Raw genomic sequence first — 17,653 nt, 5'->3', positions numbered from 1 at the left:
TTATACATACAGCGCTCAGCATAAGTGAATACACCCCTCTGTATTCTCAGTACGTTATACATACAGCGCTCAGCATAAGTGAGTACACCCCCTTGTATTCTCAGTACTTTATATATACAGCTCTCAATGTAAGTGATTACACTCCCTGTTTTCTCAGTACATTATACATACAGCACTCAGTGTAATTGAGAACACTCCCCTGTATTCTCAGTACGTTATACATACAGCACTCAGCATAAGTGAGTACACCCCCTGTATTCTCAGTAGATTATATATACAGCGCTGAGTATAAGCGAGTACACCCCCTGTAGTCTCAGTAGATTATATATACAGCGCTGAGTATAAGCGAGTACACCCCCTGTATTCTCAGTAGATTATATATACAGCGCTGAGTATAAGCGAGTACACCCCCTGTATTCTCAGTACATTATATATACAGCACTCAGCATAAGTGAGTACACCCCATATATTCTCAGTGAGTTATACAAACAGAACTTAGCGTGAGTGCACCCCTGTATTCTCAGTAGATTATATATACACTGTGTTCCAAATTATTATGCAAATAATATTTTCTCAGATTTTCCCAAATTACCTATATGAATTGCAGTTATTGTAATTTTCCAGTCAAATAACTATTAGAGTACAATTGAAAGGTTTTTGTACAAACTGCCTATGATAACAGTATATTTTTTTAAAAATTAAAAACTCAAACTGCACTCAAAATGCATGTTCCAAATTATTATGCACAGCAGAGTTTTCATCCTTTTCATTTTAATAAAGAGCAAAAAAATGGTAATTTTTGAAATTATAAGCATTAGCAGGTTATTACAAACTGAAATCAAACAGTTTTCCACTCACACTTTATTCTAGGTGATGTAACATTGGCACATAGGACCCCTTGTTCGAAAGGAGCTTCTGAACTCTGAATTTGTCAGGTTTTGGATGGTTTCTGCTTTAATTGTTTTGCATGAGGACAGAATACCCTCCCAGAGCTGTTGCTTAGATGTGAACTGCCTCCCATCATGATAGACACTCCTTTTGATGATGCTCCAGAGGTTCTCAATGGGGTTGCGGTCAGGGGAGCATGGGTGCCACACCATAAGTTTGTCCCCTTTTATGCCCATAGCAGCCAGAGATGCAGATGTGTTATGTGCAGCATGAGACGGGGCATTATCATGCATGAAATGATCTCGATGGTCCAGATGGATGGAGTGGAGGATGGCTGGTTGATGGACACCCCATGCAAACACGGCTACAGCGCTAACAAGGAGGAGGTGGAGTAATGTTTTCTGCTGGAATCATGGGGAGAGAGATTGTCGGCCCTTTTAGGATCCCTGAAGGGGTAAAGATGAACTCCATAATGTATGTTGAGTTTCTCAAACAGCCCTTCCTTCCATGGTTCAAGAAGAAGAACCGTGCATTCCGCAGCAAGATAATTTTCATGCATGATAATGCCCCGTCTCATGCTGCACATAACACATCTGCATCTCTGGCTGCTATGGGCATAAAAGGGGACAAACTTATGGTGTGGCACCCATGCTCCCCTGACCTCAATCTCATTGAGAACCTCTGGAGCATCATCAAAAGGAGTGTCTATCATGATGGGAGGCAGTTCACATCTAAGCAACAGCTCTGGGAGGGTATTCTGTCCTCATGCAAAACAATTAAAGCAGAAACCATCCAAAACCTGACAAATTCAATGGACGAGAGTTCAGAAGCTCCTTTCGAACAAGGGGTCCTATGTGCCAATGCAACATCACCTAGAATAAAGTTTTGAGTTGAAAACTGTTTGATTTCAGTTTGTAATAACCTGCTAATGCTTATAATTTCAAAAATGACCATTTTTTTGTTCTTTATTAAAATGAAAAGGTTGAAAACTCTGCTGTGCATAATAATTTGGAACATGCATTTTGAGTGCAGTTTGAGTTTTTAATTTTTTTAAAAATATACTGTTATCATAGGCAGTTTGTACAAAAATCTTTCAATTGTACTCTAATAGTTATTTGACTGGAAAATTACAATGACTGCAATTCATATAGGTAATTTGGGAAAATCTGAGAAAATATTATTTGCATAATAATTTGGAACACAGTGTACAGCACTGAGCATAAGCGAGTACACCCCCTTTATTTGCAGTACGTTTTATATTCAGCGCTCAGCATAAGTGAGTACACCCCCCCATATTCTTGGTATTTTACATATGCAGCCCTCAGCGTGAGTAAACCCCCTGTATTCTCAGTACATAATACATACAGTGCTTAGTGTAAGTGTGTACATCCCCCTGTATTCTCAGTACGTTATATATACAGCGCACAGCAAAAATGAGTACACCCCCCTGTATTTTCAGTACCTTACATATACAGCGCTCAGCGTATGTGAGTACACCCCATGTATTCCCAGTACGTTATACATACAGCGCTCAGCGTAAGTGAGTACACCGCCCTGTATTCTCAGTATGCTATACATACAGTGCTCAGTGTAAGTGAGTACACCCCTCTGTATTCTCAGTATGCTATACATACAGCGCTCAGCGTAAGTTAGTACGCCCCCCGTATTCTCAGTATGTTATATATAAAGCGCTCAGAAAAAGTGAGTACACCCCCCTGTATTCTCAGTACGCTATGCATATCGCGCTCAGCGTAAGTCAGTACTCCCCCTGTATTCTCAGTACCTTATACACACAGCACTCAGCGTAAGCGAGTACACCCCCTGTATTCTCAGTACATTATATAGACAGCGCTCAGCATAAGTGAATCCCCCCCTGTATTCTCAGTAGTTTACGTATACAGCGCTTAGCGTGAGTACACCCCCTGTATTCTCAGTATGTTATATATACAGCATACAGCATAAGTAAGTACACCTCCCTGTATTCTCAGTACGCTATACATACAGCGCTCAGCGTAAGTGAGTACTCCCCCTGTATTCTCAGTGAGTTATACAAACAGAACTTAGTGTGAGTGCACCCCTGTATTCTCAGTAGATATACAGCGCTGAGCATAAGCGAGTACACCCCCTGTATTTTCAGTACATTATATATACAGTGCTTAGTGTAAGTGTGTACATCCCCCTGTATTCTCAGTACGTTATATATACAGCGCACAGCAAAAATGAGTACACCCCCCTGTATTTTCAGTACCTTACATATACAGCGCTCAGCGTATGTGAGTACACCCCATGTATTCCCAGTACGTTATACATACAGCGCTCAGCGTAAGTGAGTACACCGCCCTGTATTCTCAGTATGCTATACATACAGTGCTCAGTGTAAGTGAGTACACCCCTCTGTATTCTCAGTATGCTATACATACAGCGCTCAGCGTAAGTTAGTACGCCCCCCGTATTCTCAGTATGTTATATATAAAGCGCTCAGAAAAAGTGAGTACACCCCCCTGTATTCTCAGTACGCTATGCATATCGCGCTCAGCGTAAGTCAGTACTCCCCCTGTATTCTCAGTACCTTATACACACAGCACTCAGCGTAAGCGAGTACACCCCCTGTATTCTCAGTACATTATATAGACAGCGCTCAGCATAAGTGAATCCCCCCCTGTATTCTCAGTAGTTTACGTATACAGCGCTTAGCGTGAGTACACCCCCTGTATTCTCAGTATGTTATATATACAGCATACAGCATAAGTAAGTACACCTCCCTGTATTCTCAGTACGCTATACATACAGCGCTCAGCGTAAGTGAGTACTCCCCCTGTATTCTCAGTGAGTTATACAAACAGAACTTAGTGTGAGTGCACCCCTGTATTCTCAGTAGATATACAGCGCTGAGCATAAGCGAGTACACCCCCTGTATTTTCAGTACATTATATATACAGCGCTCAGTGTAAGTGTGTACATCCCCCTGTATTCTCAGTACATTATATATACAGCGCTCAGCGTAAGTGAGTACACTCCCTGCATTCTCAGTACGCTATACATACAGCGCTTAACATACGTGAGTGCACCCCCATTATTCTCAGTACGTTATATATACAGTGCTCAACGTAAGTGAGTACACCCCCTATATTCTCAGTACGTTATATATACAGCATTCATAGGTATCACATAATTCGGTCCAGAGTCTGATAAATTAATCAGAGACCAAATAGATTCAGCAAGTATTAAATTTTTATTAATAAAATACACAAACATAAATAAGAGAGAAGATAAAAAGTACCTCCATACTGTGAGGGATCAATGACTGCATATATGTGCCTAGTTAGAGATATATATGTTGTACAAATAATACTATATATTCATGAAAGTGCTATAGTGCAAACTGTGAGTAGGACATTCCCTAACAGTGCAAAATGCAAAACATGGTATGATAAGTAGATAGACGTACCACAAAGCAGCTATGTTGCAGGCACCAAGATAATGCAGCGTCCCTCGGACCCCATATACAGCATTCAGCATAATTGAGTACATCCCCTTGTATTCTCAGTAAATTATACATATAGTGCTCAGTATAAGCGAGTACACCCCCCTGTATTCTCAGTATTTTACATTTACAGCGCTCAGCGGAAAGTGAATACACCCCCCTGTAATCTCAGTACATTTTACATACAGCGTTCAGCGTAAGTGAGTACACCACCCTGTATTCTCAGTACGTTATATATACCACGCACAGAGTAAGTGAGTACACCCCCCGTAACTCTACTATATACATAAGGGTTATACATATACAGTGGTCATATTTGCAAATACAAAAGCATGGTACAACAAGTCTAAGCAGCTCTTAAAGTCAGTTACCAGTTCAGATGGAAAGCCTGGCTTGTGGGGGAAGGGCTACCACATGGGGACGATATAGGCCCTAACTTGGTTGCTGGACTTGTCCCACATGTCTTGATGTCACGGGCTCCCCAGGAACAAAGACAGTGGGAGGAGACCTGCAGGAGTTTTTAAACTCTCTGGGTCACGCCCAGGGCTGGACCTAACTCTCCACTCCCTGGTCTAAGCTTGCTACCATTTCCCGAAACCGAAATGGGCTACAATTCCTTACTGGATGCCCCTCGGGAGCCGGTTCTGGAGTCATCGGATGCAGTTGGGCCCCTGCTACTCATGGAGACCAAACACACTTGTCCTAGAAGTTCCTAAAAGGCTGGTGCGGGTATCTCCTCGTCCTTACATGCTAGATTGGGCTCGGATGCAGACTGGCATTCGCTATCTTCCCCTGAGCTAGAAAATCCATTTTGTGAAGAGCTGGGACGTATGGTTCTTCCAAAATGCGGTATGGAAATATAGTACGTTACACAATAGAGCACATGTTGTGGATAAAGGAAGGGACATCCTGTCAGCAGCTGCCGCTGCTAGGGGGGGATTTCTCAATCCCCTTGGTCCTCCGCCCCCTCCTTTCGACTTGCTGCAAAGGTATTCAAAAGAGTCGGATTGCACCGTGCATGGAGATCTCTCTAAAACCGACCAAACAGATCACAGTGATTGACATGGGTTATCTTGCATTTTCTTCACACCTCCCCTCTTTAGAGGGTGCTAGGGGGCAGCACCACTCGGTGCTCCCCCACGCGCCCATCCACAACCTCCCCTTGTCGGGATAAGCCGTCGGCATTGCCATGCTCGCGGCCCTTTTTGTGGCGAATGGCGAAATGGTACTACTGGAGCGCGAGGCTCCAGCGTAGCAGCCTCCCATTCGTCCTGGATATGGTGTGTAACCAGCTGAGGGGGTTGGGGTCTGTTTCCACGGTGAATTGGCATCCATACAAGTATGGCTGCAGATGCTGCAGGGCCCACACAATTGCCAGACATTCCTTCTCCATCGTGGAATAGGCCACTTCCCTCGGCAGGAGATTCCAGCTCAGGTACAAAACGGGGTGTTCATGGCCTGTAATGTCGACCTGGCTGAGCACAGCACAGAGGCCAAAGTCACTGGCATCGGTCTGCACTACAAACGGCCACGTGAAGTCAGCTGCCTGTAGTACAGGGGAGCTAGAAAGGGCGGTCTTCACGCCTGGAAGGCTGTCTCACAGTCGTTTTTCCAATCGACTGCGGAGGGCCGTCAGGGGCTTTGCCAGGCTACTATAGTGAGGGACGAACCTCCTATAGAACCCCGCAGTGCTCAGAAAGGACATCACCTGTTTCTTGGTCCTCGGGGTGGGCCAGGATGCGATGGCATCCACCTTCCCGGGATCTGGCTTCAGAGTTCTCCCACCTACCCAATATCCCAGGTAGTGGACCTCACTCATACCCAGCTGGCACTTTTGCGGCTTAATGGTCAAGCCTGCCTGTTGGATCCTCCCAAGCACCTGCACCAGATGCTCTTGGTGATCGTCCCAGGTGGGACTGAAGATGGCAATGTCATCCAAGTATGTGGCCGCGTACTCTTCGAGTCCCTTGAGCAGTATGTTGACCATCCGCTGAAAAGTGGCAGGGGCATTCTTCATGCCGAAGGCCATCACCGTGGACTCGTACAGTCTGAATGGGGTGATAAAGACAGAGAGTTCCCGTGCCTCGGGGGTCAGGGGAATCTGCCAATATCCCTGGCTCAGATCCATTATGGTCAGGTACCTAGCCCGGGCCAGCTGATCGAGCAGGTCATCAATGCGTGGAATTGGGTGTGCTTCGCTGACTGTGACAGCGTTGAGCCCCCTGTAGTCCACACAGAAGCGGGTTGTCCAGTCATTTTTTGGGACGAGGACCACAGGCAAGGCCAAAGCACTGCTGGAGGGTTGGATGACCCCCAGCTTCAGCATCTCGTCAATCTCTTGGTGCATGTGCTGCTGCACTTCTAGTGAGACCCGGTATGCTGAACCTCAGATTGGGAGGTGATCCCCCGTGTCCGCGTGATGGACAGCCGACTCTGTCCTCCCGGGCTTGTTGCTGAACAAATCCCTGAAGAGGTGCAGGGTTGCCCCCAGCTGGAACTGTTGGTCCGACAACAGTTGGTGGCCAACCTCCACATCTTCAATGGTCCCACCCACACTGGCCTGGGCGAGCATGTTCGGGAGGGTCTCCGCCGCTCCCTCCGCTGGCAGGTTATACACAGGAAGGGAACAGGTCTCCCGTTCATGATGTGCCTTCATCATGTTCACGTGGAAGGCCTTCCGCTTTCCCTGGGCGTGGTCCAGGGTGACCAGGTACATCACAGCATTGAGCTGCTGGTGCACGTGGTACGGGCCTTCCCATGCCGCCTGAAGCTTGTTATGGGTACGGGGACCAGTACCCACACCTTTTGACCCACCAAGTAGGTCCTCTCACAAGCATTCTGGTCGTACCATCGCTTCTGGTCAGCCTGGGCTCGCGTCATATTGTCGTGCACCAGCTGCGCCAAGGTCTGCGTTTTGTCACCGAAGCGCAAGACATATTCGATGAACGACACTCCAGGGGTGGCTAAGTCCCCTTCCCAGACTTCCTTCACCAGAGCCAGAGTGCCTCGCACACGCCGACCGTACAGGGGCTCAAAGGGGGAGAACCCCGTTGAGGACTGTGGAACTTCCCGGTAGGCAAATAGCAGGTGTGGGAGGTACTGCTCCCAGTCGCACCCGTGGGAGTCGACCAACATCTTATGCATCTGCTTCAGGATGCCATTGAACCATTCGCACAGGCCATTGGTCTGTGGGTGGCACGGGCTTGTCACCAGATGTTGCACCTGTATTTGCTTACAGAGGGACTCCATCAGCTGCGACATGAACTAGGTCCCCCCGGTCAGTGAGCATTTCTTGGGGAAAACCCCCTCAGAAGAAAATCTCCAGTAAGGCGGTGGCCACCTTGTCGGCCCGAATGGACGACAAGGCTACCGCTTCCGGGTACCGGGTGGCATAGTCTACTACCGTCATTATGAAGCATTTCCCAGAGCTGCTGGGAGTGGCCATCAGGCCAACCAACTCCACAGCTACTCTCCTGAAAGGCTCTTCAATGATGGGCAGAGTTACCAGTGGGGCTTTGGGGCGCCGCCCCGCCTTCCCCACCCAAATGTCACACAAATGGCAGTAGGCAGTCACCTCGGCCCCCATCCTTGGCCAATAGAAATGCTGGGCTAGCCTGGCCTTGGTCTTATGGACTCCTGCATGTCCGGCCATGGGAATCTCGTGCGCCATCCGCAACAACTCCACCTGGAATGGATAGGGTACCACTAACTGTCGGTCCCTCTGGTGAATCTCTCTCGACCGTTACCCAGTACAGCCGTCCTTAGTCCCAGACTACCTGCTCTAGGTCTGAGTCCGAGGGAGGCTGCACCGCCTGCTTCTTAAGAGCTTTCAGGCTGACGTTAGTCATTAATGCTGCCTGAAATCCCTGACTGGACGTGGCCAGAATAGACGAAACTGCCACGTCTTCTGTCAGTTCCCCAGGACCTGTCTCCTGGCCTCCGTCTGACCCGGCAGCCATTTGGTCAGAAGGGGAGAAGCCATCGGACTCCCAAGGGGCCCCTGGGGCCTGGGTGCCACCACTGTGCGTCACAGCGGCCATGGCTTGTGGGGGAAGGGCTACTACATGGGGAGGATATAGGCCCTAACTTGGTTGCTGGACTTGTCCCACATGTCTTGATGTCACGGGCTCCCCAGGAACAAAGACAGTGGGAGGAGACCTGCAGGAGTTTTTAAACTCTCTGGGTCACTCCCAGGGCTGGACCTAACTCTCCACCCCCTAGTCTAAGCTTGCTACCATCTCCCGAAACCGAAATGGGCTACAATTCCTTACTGGATGCCCCTAGGGAGCCGGTTCTGGAGTCATCGGATCCAGCTGAGCCCCTGCTACGCGTGGAGGCAAAAAACACTGGTCCTAGGAGTTCCTAAAAGGCTGGGGCGGTTATCTTCTTGTCTTTACACACTAGATTGGGCTGGGATGCATTCTGGCATTCGCTATCTTCCCCTGAGCTAGAAAATCCATTTTCTGAAGAGTTGGGACGTATGGTTCTTCCACAACTCGGTATGGAAATATAGTACCTTACACAATAGAGCACATGTTGTGGACAAAGGAAGGGACAGCTGCAAGAGGGGGATAATTTCTTACCCCCCTTGGTCCTCCGCCCCCTCCATTCGGCTTGCTGCAAAGGTATTCAAAAGAGTTGGATTATACCGTGCATGGAGATCTCTCTAAAACCAGCCAACAGGTCACAGTGATTGACATGGGTTATCTTGCATTTTCTTCAGTTACATATATAGTGCCCAGCTTAAGTGAGTACACTCCCCTGTTTTCTCAGTATGTTATACATACAGCACTGAGCATAGTGAGTACAACACCCTGTATTCTCAGTATGTTATATATACAGCACTCAGCGTAAGTGAATACACCCCCTGTATTCTCAGTACGTTATACATACAGCGTTCAGCGCAAGTGAATACACCCCCCTGTATTTTCAGTACATTATACATACAGCGCTCAGCGTAAGTGAGTATACCCCTGTATTCTCAGTACGTTATATTTACAGCGCGCAGCATAATTGATTACACCCCCTGTATTTTCAGTACGTTATACATACAGCGCTCAGCGTGAGTACACCCCTTGTATTCGCAGTACGTTACATCTACAGCGCTCAGCGTGAGTGCACCCCTTTTTTTCTCAGTACATTATACAAATGTGGCACCCCAGGGGTCTGGTTTCCACAGTAATGCAATATTATGTCTGAGAGCAGGTGGGAGGTCTCTTGGTCAGGAATCCTATGCATGCCACACCTCCTGCCCAGTCCTGGGAGGGGAAGAACTTCCCCTATATAAACCTGGGGCTGAGGCAGGGTTAGAGTAGTAGAGCAGAGGACAAGAAGAGAAGCAGCCATAGGAAAGAAACAACAGGAGCTCTGTGGGAGCAGTGCTACAAGGAGTCAGGGGCTGGCAGCTGCAGAGCTCGCCCTGACTGAGAAGTTATCACCGGACCCGGAGTCCGAGGCTGTGGGGACTAATCCTTACCCAGCAGCAGAAACCGTCTGGCAGGGGATTTCAGGTCCTCTGGCCCAGAAACCCGAAGGCACGGTCACACGCGTGGGACCAGCACCGCCGTCGTGGAGCGGAAGCCACTAGAAGGCCCCGAGTCACCGGCCATACGGGTGAGCACCACACGGTACACTCAGGGACGTGGGCTACTTTTACCCGCCTCTAGCAAGGTAGCCAGAAGAGTACAGTTAGTTGGGGAGGCCTACAACTCCACCTGGCCAGGGAAGATCCCATCTGCTCAAGAACTGACAAGGCCCCGACCACTAGCCAGTACTCCGGGAGGGTCTATCTTTGTCACCAGTAAAGACCCTGAACTACACCGCATTGTCTCTGAGTGGTTCCTGCTACCCCCATCATCCACGTCGGCTGCCCTGAGGCCATACCCCTCCCGTTGGGGGTTATACCATCGACGCTGCACAATCCTTCCACCGGCCTCAGCGGTCTGCCCTGCAGCGGCAGCTCCATAGCTGCATTCAACGGGTGGCGTAGTCGTCCAACATCTACTGCTAATACTCTGCCACTTAGTCTGACACCCTGGGCACAGACCGGGTCACCGCCACGAAACTACTACCCCCAACAGATCCGGCTCCGGGTAGGCTCCCGCGTGCGCAACGCTGCGCGACACAGGCCCAGGGGCGCGTCAACTTTGGCGTAGTCGGCAGGATTACGTGCCCGCAACCACTGGGTACTGCGTGCCTGAAGAAAAGTTTATATGTACCGTAAGAAGAAGATTCCCGCCATCCGTGGAGTTTTCCCGCCATCCGGCGCCATCTTCTGCCTTCTTCCCGCCATCCGAGGAGTTTTCCCGCCATCCGGCGCCATCTTGAAGACTCCGCGCGGGAAGAAGAGGGGCGTGGACTCCGAAAGCGCGCGACAACTGAAGCCCCGCCTCACGTCCGGACGTTGCGTAAGGTCCTGGAAGGAGCCCAGCAGACGCCGACGTCACAGGAGCGCGACGGAAGGTCCTCAACCCTGACGATCCACTGCGGAGCCGCGGCCTATGTAAGAGGATCATCGCAAGGTAGGCCACGGTCCACTAGGGGGGAGGAAGATGTCGGATACGGAGGAGAGCTTCACTGCCTCAACCCCCGCCAGCGCCACCGCTGCCGCAGTCATGCCTTTCACCATGCCCTATATCCCGGGAGCGGCCTGGCTACCCCAGTACTCAGGGGAGTCACATACCCTGCATGACTTTAGAGAAAAGCTGGATAGCCTCTTCCAGGTGTACCCCCTCACAGAAGAGCAAAAAGTGAGCATCCTGGTGGCCCAATTAACTGGGGCAGCCCAAAGGGAGGTAAAGTCCTGGCCACCTGGGGGGAGGACTGTCGCAGGGATACTAACCCGGCTGAAGGACACCTTTGATACCCGCACCTCAGCCGAGATCAAGCTTAGATTCTACGGGTGCAAGCAGCGAGCACAAGAGAGTATAAGAGACTATGCACTAAACCTACAAGAGGCCCTGAGAGCCATTAAGCAGACCGACCCTGACGGCGTGGGAGACGAGGACCGGCTGTTGACTGAACAATTTATAGAGGGTTTATATTGCAATGCCCACCGAACCCAGTTGCGGGCAATGGCCTTACAGGACCCTCATCTGGGATTTGCACAGTTCAAGGACAGAGCCATCCGGGTGCTCCGAGAACCGGCACCAGGTGGCGTTGTGGCCCACAGACGCCCCACTACCACTTACCACCAGGAGGCGGCGCCCTTGTCGGCAGGGCCTGTGGGAGCTGATGCGCAGGCTTTGAACAATGACCCGGCTCTAGACCTGCACCATCAGGTCCAAGAGCTAGCTAAAAGCGTTGCTGCGCTAACCCGAACTGTGCAGTCTTTACAGGTTTCTACTCCAGGGAAGATCCAGCTGGCATCCGGACCGGAGGACATCCCGTGGCGCCGACCAAGGAGGACCCCACCGGCCAGAGGAAGACCCAGCGACCGATACAACGAGGACGGACAACCTATCTGCCGCCGCTGCAATCAACCCGGACATATGGCAAGGTACTGTCCTTTAAACTGGCACAACCAAGGGTAGAGGGCCAACCCCTAGGAAAAAGATCATCAGGCCCATCAAACTGGCATGACAAATATGTGGGAGGACGTTCAGTCTTGCCTGTGGTACTGGATGGCATTCCTATGAGTGCCCTACTGGACACCGGGTCACAGGTCACCACCATCCCGTACGTGCTCTTCAAGCAGTACTGGAATGACTCGGATATAACCCGCTACCCTGACGACGACTTGAGTATCGTCGCCAGCAATGGTCAGCCCGTGTCACAGCTCGGATTTAAAGAGGTGACCATTAAAATCGGTAGAGTCGAGCTGGCAGCACAGGGACTGATCATTGTGGACATTGACAAGCGCGAGAGTCACCCTAAGATAACTCTAGGAACTAATGTAATTGAAAATTGTCTTGCAGAGGTGATTTTTATTTTACAGCAGATTGCCAAGAACGCCAGCTCCGGCCAGCAGCGAGTGCTCCAAAAAGAGATCCGGGCACTGATGCGACGGCAGCAGGTGGAACTCTCCGGCGGTGAGATTGGTAGCGTGAGAATGTGTGACCCTTTCCCTATTGCCATGCCCCCAAAAAGTGAAATGATGATTTGGTGCCGGGCGGCTATTGGTCTGAGAGGTAGAGATTACCAGGCAATGGTAGAACCAGTTTACTCAGACAGTAGGCCCACCATTTTGACAGCACGGGGGGTGGTCAATGTATGCCATGGGAGGGTGCCCGTTCGCATAATAAATATCGGGAAGAGGGAAGTGTACCTACCCCGGTATGCCACGCTAGCCAAATTATATACCATCAACCAAAACTCTATACAGTCTGTGGAACCCTTGCCTCCATCTCACCCGGAGGAAGGTAACGGCTCTAAGAAAACAATGGAGGATTGGTGTCAGCAACTACATTTGGGTACTGACTCCACTCCCTCCCACCAGAAACAGGGAGTCTATCGGGTGGTTCAAGAGTACGAGAGAGTGTTTAGTAAACACCCGTTAGACTTCGGGCGAGTCAAGGGGGTAGAACACCACATCCCCACGGGAGACCATCCTCCGATAAAAGAGAGGTATCGACCCGTACCCCCTGCACACTACCAACACGCCAAGGGGATGCTTAGAGACATGAGGGAGGCTGGGGTAATCAGGGATAGCTGTAGCCCCTGGGCAGCCCCACTAGTCTTAGTCAAAAAGAAAGACAACACCATGAGGATGTGTGTAGATTACCGGAAAATCAACCGTATCACACACAAGGATGCGTACCCCTTACCAAGGATAGAGGAGTCTTTGGCTGCTTTAAAATCTGCTAACTTCTTCTCTACCTTGGATCTCACTAGCGGGTACTGGCAGGTTCCTGTAGCAGAGGCGGACCGGGAGAAGACCGCATTCACCACCCCGATGGGACTTAGCGAGTTTACCTGTATGCCGTTCGGACTCTGCAATGCACCAGGAACCTTCCAACGATTAATGGAGTGCTGTCTGGGACACAGAAACTTCGAGACGGTCCTGTTGTACCTGGACGATGTCATCGTATATTCCAAGACTTATGAGGACCACCTGAAACATCTGGCGGAAGTGTTCGAAGCCCTGGCAAGTTACGGCCTGAAGGTGAAACCCTCTAAGTGTCACCTCCTGAAGCCAAAGGTGCAGTACCTGGGACACGTGGTGAGTGCTGACGGAGTGGCTCCCGACCCTGATAAGATCACCGCAATTAAGGAATGGCCAAGCCCCTCCAGCGTAAAGGAAGTGAGGCAGTTCCTCGGGTTGGTAGGCTACTACCGAAGGTTTATTCCCGGTTTCACCAAAAAGGCAGCTCCTATGCAGGACCTCCTGATAGGCCAGTCCAGGAAGGCCAAGAACCAGAAGCCACCCTTCAGATGGGAGAAGCTGGAAGAAGAGTCCTTCCGCCAGCTGAAGATGGCCCTCACGGGGGATGAAATCCTGGCGTACCCTGATTATAGCCAGCCCTTTATCCTCTACACCGACGCCAGTAACATCGGGCTAGGAGCCGTACTGTCCCAGATCCAGCAGGGGAAAGAACGGGTAATTGCTTACGCCAGCCGAAAACTGCGACCCACCGAAAGAAACCCTGAGAATTACAGCTCATTTAAGCTAGAGTTCCTGGCAGTGGTGTGGGCAGTCACCGAACGCTTTAAGCACTACCTCGCTTCTTCCCGGTTCACCGTGTACACGGATAACAACCCATTGACACACCTGGACACTGCAAGACTCGGTGCCTTAGAGCAGAGATGGATGGCCCGCTTGTCCAACTATGAGTTTACAATCAAATACCGGGCAGGACGCTCCAATACCAACGCGGACGCCCTGTCCAGGATGCCAAACCTACCGGACGAGGGTGAGGATTCAGAAGATTTGGAAGAGGTCGAACTCCCTGCGTTCCACCGTCATGGGACTATCCAGTATTCCCACCGTGTAAGGGGTAAGCAAGCCGCTACGTTCAACCCCTTACCTCACTACAACTGGGCGGAAACGCAAGACAGCGACCCCGCCGTCCGGCTGGTGAAGGAGATGCTGACTCAGCCAGAAGCTCGCCTTGACCCAGATGCTCCGGAGGAAGCCAAGCAACTGTGGGCAGAGAAGAGTCGACTGTTCCTTTACAAGGGGAAGTTGTGCCGCAGAATGGTTAACTCCCGGACGCATGAACTGATCTGGCAAGTAGTGGTGCCAAGAAGAGACGCAGCTATGGTGATGGAGGCATACCACGACGGGGCTGGGCACTTCGGATGGAAGAAGCTGGAGTTCCTGCTGCGTGGGCGGTTCCATTGGGTAGGCATGAGAGGAACCATCGAGAGGTGGTGCAGAGACTGTGGCCCATGCAACCTAAGAAGGAAGGACCGTGCCGGCCAGAAGACTCCCCTGCAGTCCATCGTCACCCGGCAGCCGTTGGAACTGGTAGCCTTGGATCATGTAAAACTGACCCCAAGCAGAAGTGGCTACGTCTACGCGCTAACCATCGTGGATCACTACTCCCGGTTCTTGGTTGTCGTCCCCGTCAAGGACTTAACAGCTCGAACAGCAGCTAGAGCCTTCCAGCAGCATTTCTGCCGTCCACACGGGTACCCGGACCAAGTGTTGACGGACCAGGGACCTGCCTTTGAAGCGGAGGTCTTCCAAGAATTCTGCACTCTGTATGGCTGCCGGAAGATAAGGACGACACCCTATCATCCGCAAACTAATGGACTTTGTGAGAAAATGAACCAGGTGGTGATAGATCTTCTGAAAACATTGCCCCTGGAAGAACGCAGTCTGTGGCCCGAGAAGCTGCCCGACCTAGTGGACCTATACAACCACATCCCGGTCGGTTCCACCAACTGTACCCCGGCTTACCTGATGAGGGCAAGACCTGGTAAGCTACCTGTTGACCTGGAGATGGGAGTCCTGACACCCGAGGACACTTCACCAGAAGCAGACTGGGACACAGAGAGGCAGCAGCAGTACCGGAAAGTACAGGAGAGCGTGGAGCGAAGTCTCTGTCAAGCTAGGGAAAGACAAGAGAAAACTTACAACCAATATGCTCCCGCTGTTCCCCTGGTGCCCGGAGAGCAGGTCTTGAAGAGGAAAAGACGGCTCCACAAGTTGGACGACCAGTGGGAGAAGGACCCGTACACCGTACTGCCCTCAAGCCACGACAACCCGAAGGTCTGTACCATCAGCAAAGACGGAGGGGAAACCACAGCCATTGTTTCCCGGGATCACCTGAAGAAGTGTCCCGAACAGCTACGGAACCCTGAAGAGGAACAAGATGACCCTCGACCCGTAGAGGAAAGGGAAGATATGGTTAGTACTGTGCTCGGAGACTTCCCTCGGTCCTGGACTCAAGTCAATGGTGCAGTTGTGATACCCGTCCTCACGTTCCTCCAACCAGCATCCCAAGTACTTACGGAGCAACCGGTAGAGCTGGAAGAACAGCCGGACCAGGAGGCAGAAGACTCCACACAAGCAGATCAGGAGGATCAACCCTCTGCTTATAGTGAGCCTGCCATACCCCTAGTGAGCCAAAGAGCCCGTAGACAGCTGCCCGGTTTACCCTTGACAGCTCCTACACCCTGTAGTTCAGGGCCAGACAGTCAGCTCCGTAGGTCCACTAGGGCCACTAGAGGCCAGTTACCCGCACGTTGGAGGATTTGAAGTGTTTAAATTGTTTTATTTGTGGTCACCTGTCTGTTACTTGTAAATAATTATGTGTTTCTAGTTATTTTTAGGAGTCTTTGGTGGATTTACCGGGAATCCTTTGTGTATAGTTGGAGCGTAACCCAGGACGGACTAAAAGACTGTTAAGGACTCGGGGCAGGACAGACCCCTACCTGGTTACGTCTCCCTGTTTTGGTGAAATGGACACCTTGCTTTTCTTCAAAAACTGCACCCGGTTGCGGACACTCCGTGACCATCTTTATGTGTTTTTCTTATTGTATTATTATTGTTTATGCCTTGTTATGTTTACAAAAGTATGTTTAGTCCCGGAGTACTAAATTTCACTAGGGGGGAATGTGGCACCCCAGGGGTCTGGTTTCCACAGTAATGCAATATTACGTCTGAGAGCAGGTGGGAGGTCTCTTGGTCAGGAATCCTATGCATGCCACACCTCCTGCCCAGTCCTGGGAGGGGAAGAACTTCCCCTATATAAACCTGGGGCTGAGGCAGGGTTAGAGTAGTAGAGCAGAGGACAAGAAGAGAAGCAGCCATAGGAAAGAAACAACAGGAGCTCTGTGGGAGCAGTGCTACAAGGAGTCAGGAGCTGGCAGCTGCAGAGCTCGCCCTGACTGAGAAGTTATCACCGGACCCGGAGTCCGAGGCTGTGGGGACTAATCCTTACCCAGCAGCAGAAACCGTCCGGCAGGGGATTTCAGGTCCTCTGGCCCAGAAACCCGAAGGCACGGTCACACGCGTGGGACCAGCACCGCCGTCGTGGAGCGGAAGCCACTAGAAGGCCCCGAGTCACCGGCCATACGGGTGAGCACCACACGGTACACTCAGGGACGTGGGCTACTTTTACCCGCCTCTAGCAAGGTAGCCAGAAGAGTACAGTTAGTTGGGGAGGCCTACAACTCCACCTGGCCAGGGGAGATCCCATCTGCTCAAGGACTGACCAGGCCCCGACCGCTAGCCAGTACTCCGGGAGGGTCTATCTTTGTCACCAGTAAAGACCCTGAACTACACCGCATTGTCTCTGAGTGGTTCCTGCTACCCCCATCATCCACGTCGGCTGCCCTGAGGCCATACCCCTCCCGTTGGGGGTTATACCATCGACGCTGCACAATCCTTCCACCGGCCTCAGCGGTCTGCCCTGCAGCGGCAGCTCCATAGCTGCATTCAACGGGTGGCGTAGTCGTCCAACATCTACTGCTAATACTCTGCCACTTAGTCTGACACCCTGGGCACGGACCGGGTCACCGCCACGAGACTACTACCCCCAACAGATCTGGCTCCGGGTAGGCTCCCGCGTGCGCAACGCTGCGCGACACAGGCCCAGGGGCGCGTCACATACAGCACTCAGCATAAGTGAGTACACCCCCTGTATTCTCAGTTCATTATATATATAGCGCTCAGCGTAAGTGAGTACACCCCCCTGTATTCTCAGTACGTTATACATACAGCGCTCAGCGTAAGTGAGTACACCCCCTGTATTCTCAGTACATTATATATACAGCACTCAGCATAAGCGAGTACACCGCCTATATTCTCAGTACGTTACATATACAGCGCTCAGCGTGAGTACACCCCCCTGTATTATCAGTACGTTATATATACAGAGCTCCGCGTGAGTA

At 50.9% G+C, this 17,653-nt stretch overlaps 1 long non-coding RNA gene across 1 annotated transcript in view; it reads right to left on the bottom strand.

Moving 5' to 3' along the window:
• Nucleotides 1–17,653, bottom strand: part of LOC141265608 (uncharacterized) — a 543,116-nt gene that overhangs the window by 351,984 nt on the left and 173,479 nt on the right. The gene's annotated exons all lie outside the window — the stretch shown is intronic.

This window comes from Phyllobates terribilis, unplaced genomic scaffold (assembly GCF_046119375.1).
Source record: "Phyllobates terribilis strain yellow unplaced genomic scaffold, ASM4611937v1 Scaffold_4__5_contigs__length_816908805, whole genome shotgun sequence".
Classification (NCBI taxonomy): domain Eukaryota; kingdom Metazoa; phylum Chordata; class Amphibia; order Anura; family Dendrobatidae; genus Phyllobates; species Phyllobates terribilis.
This window is presented reverse-complemented; position numbering and strand designations above follow the sequence as displayed.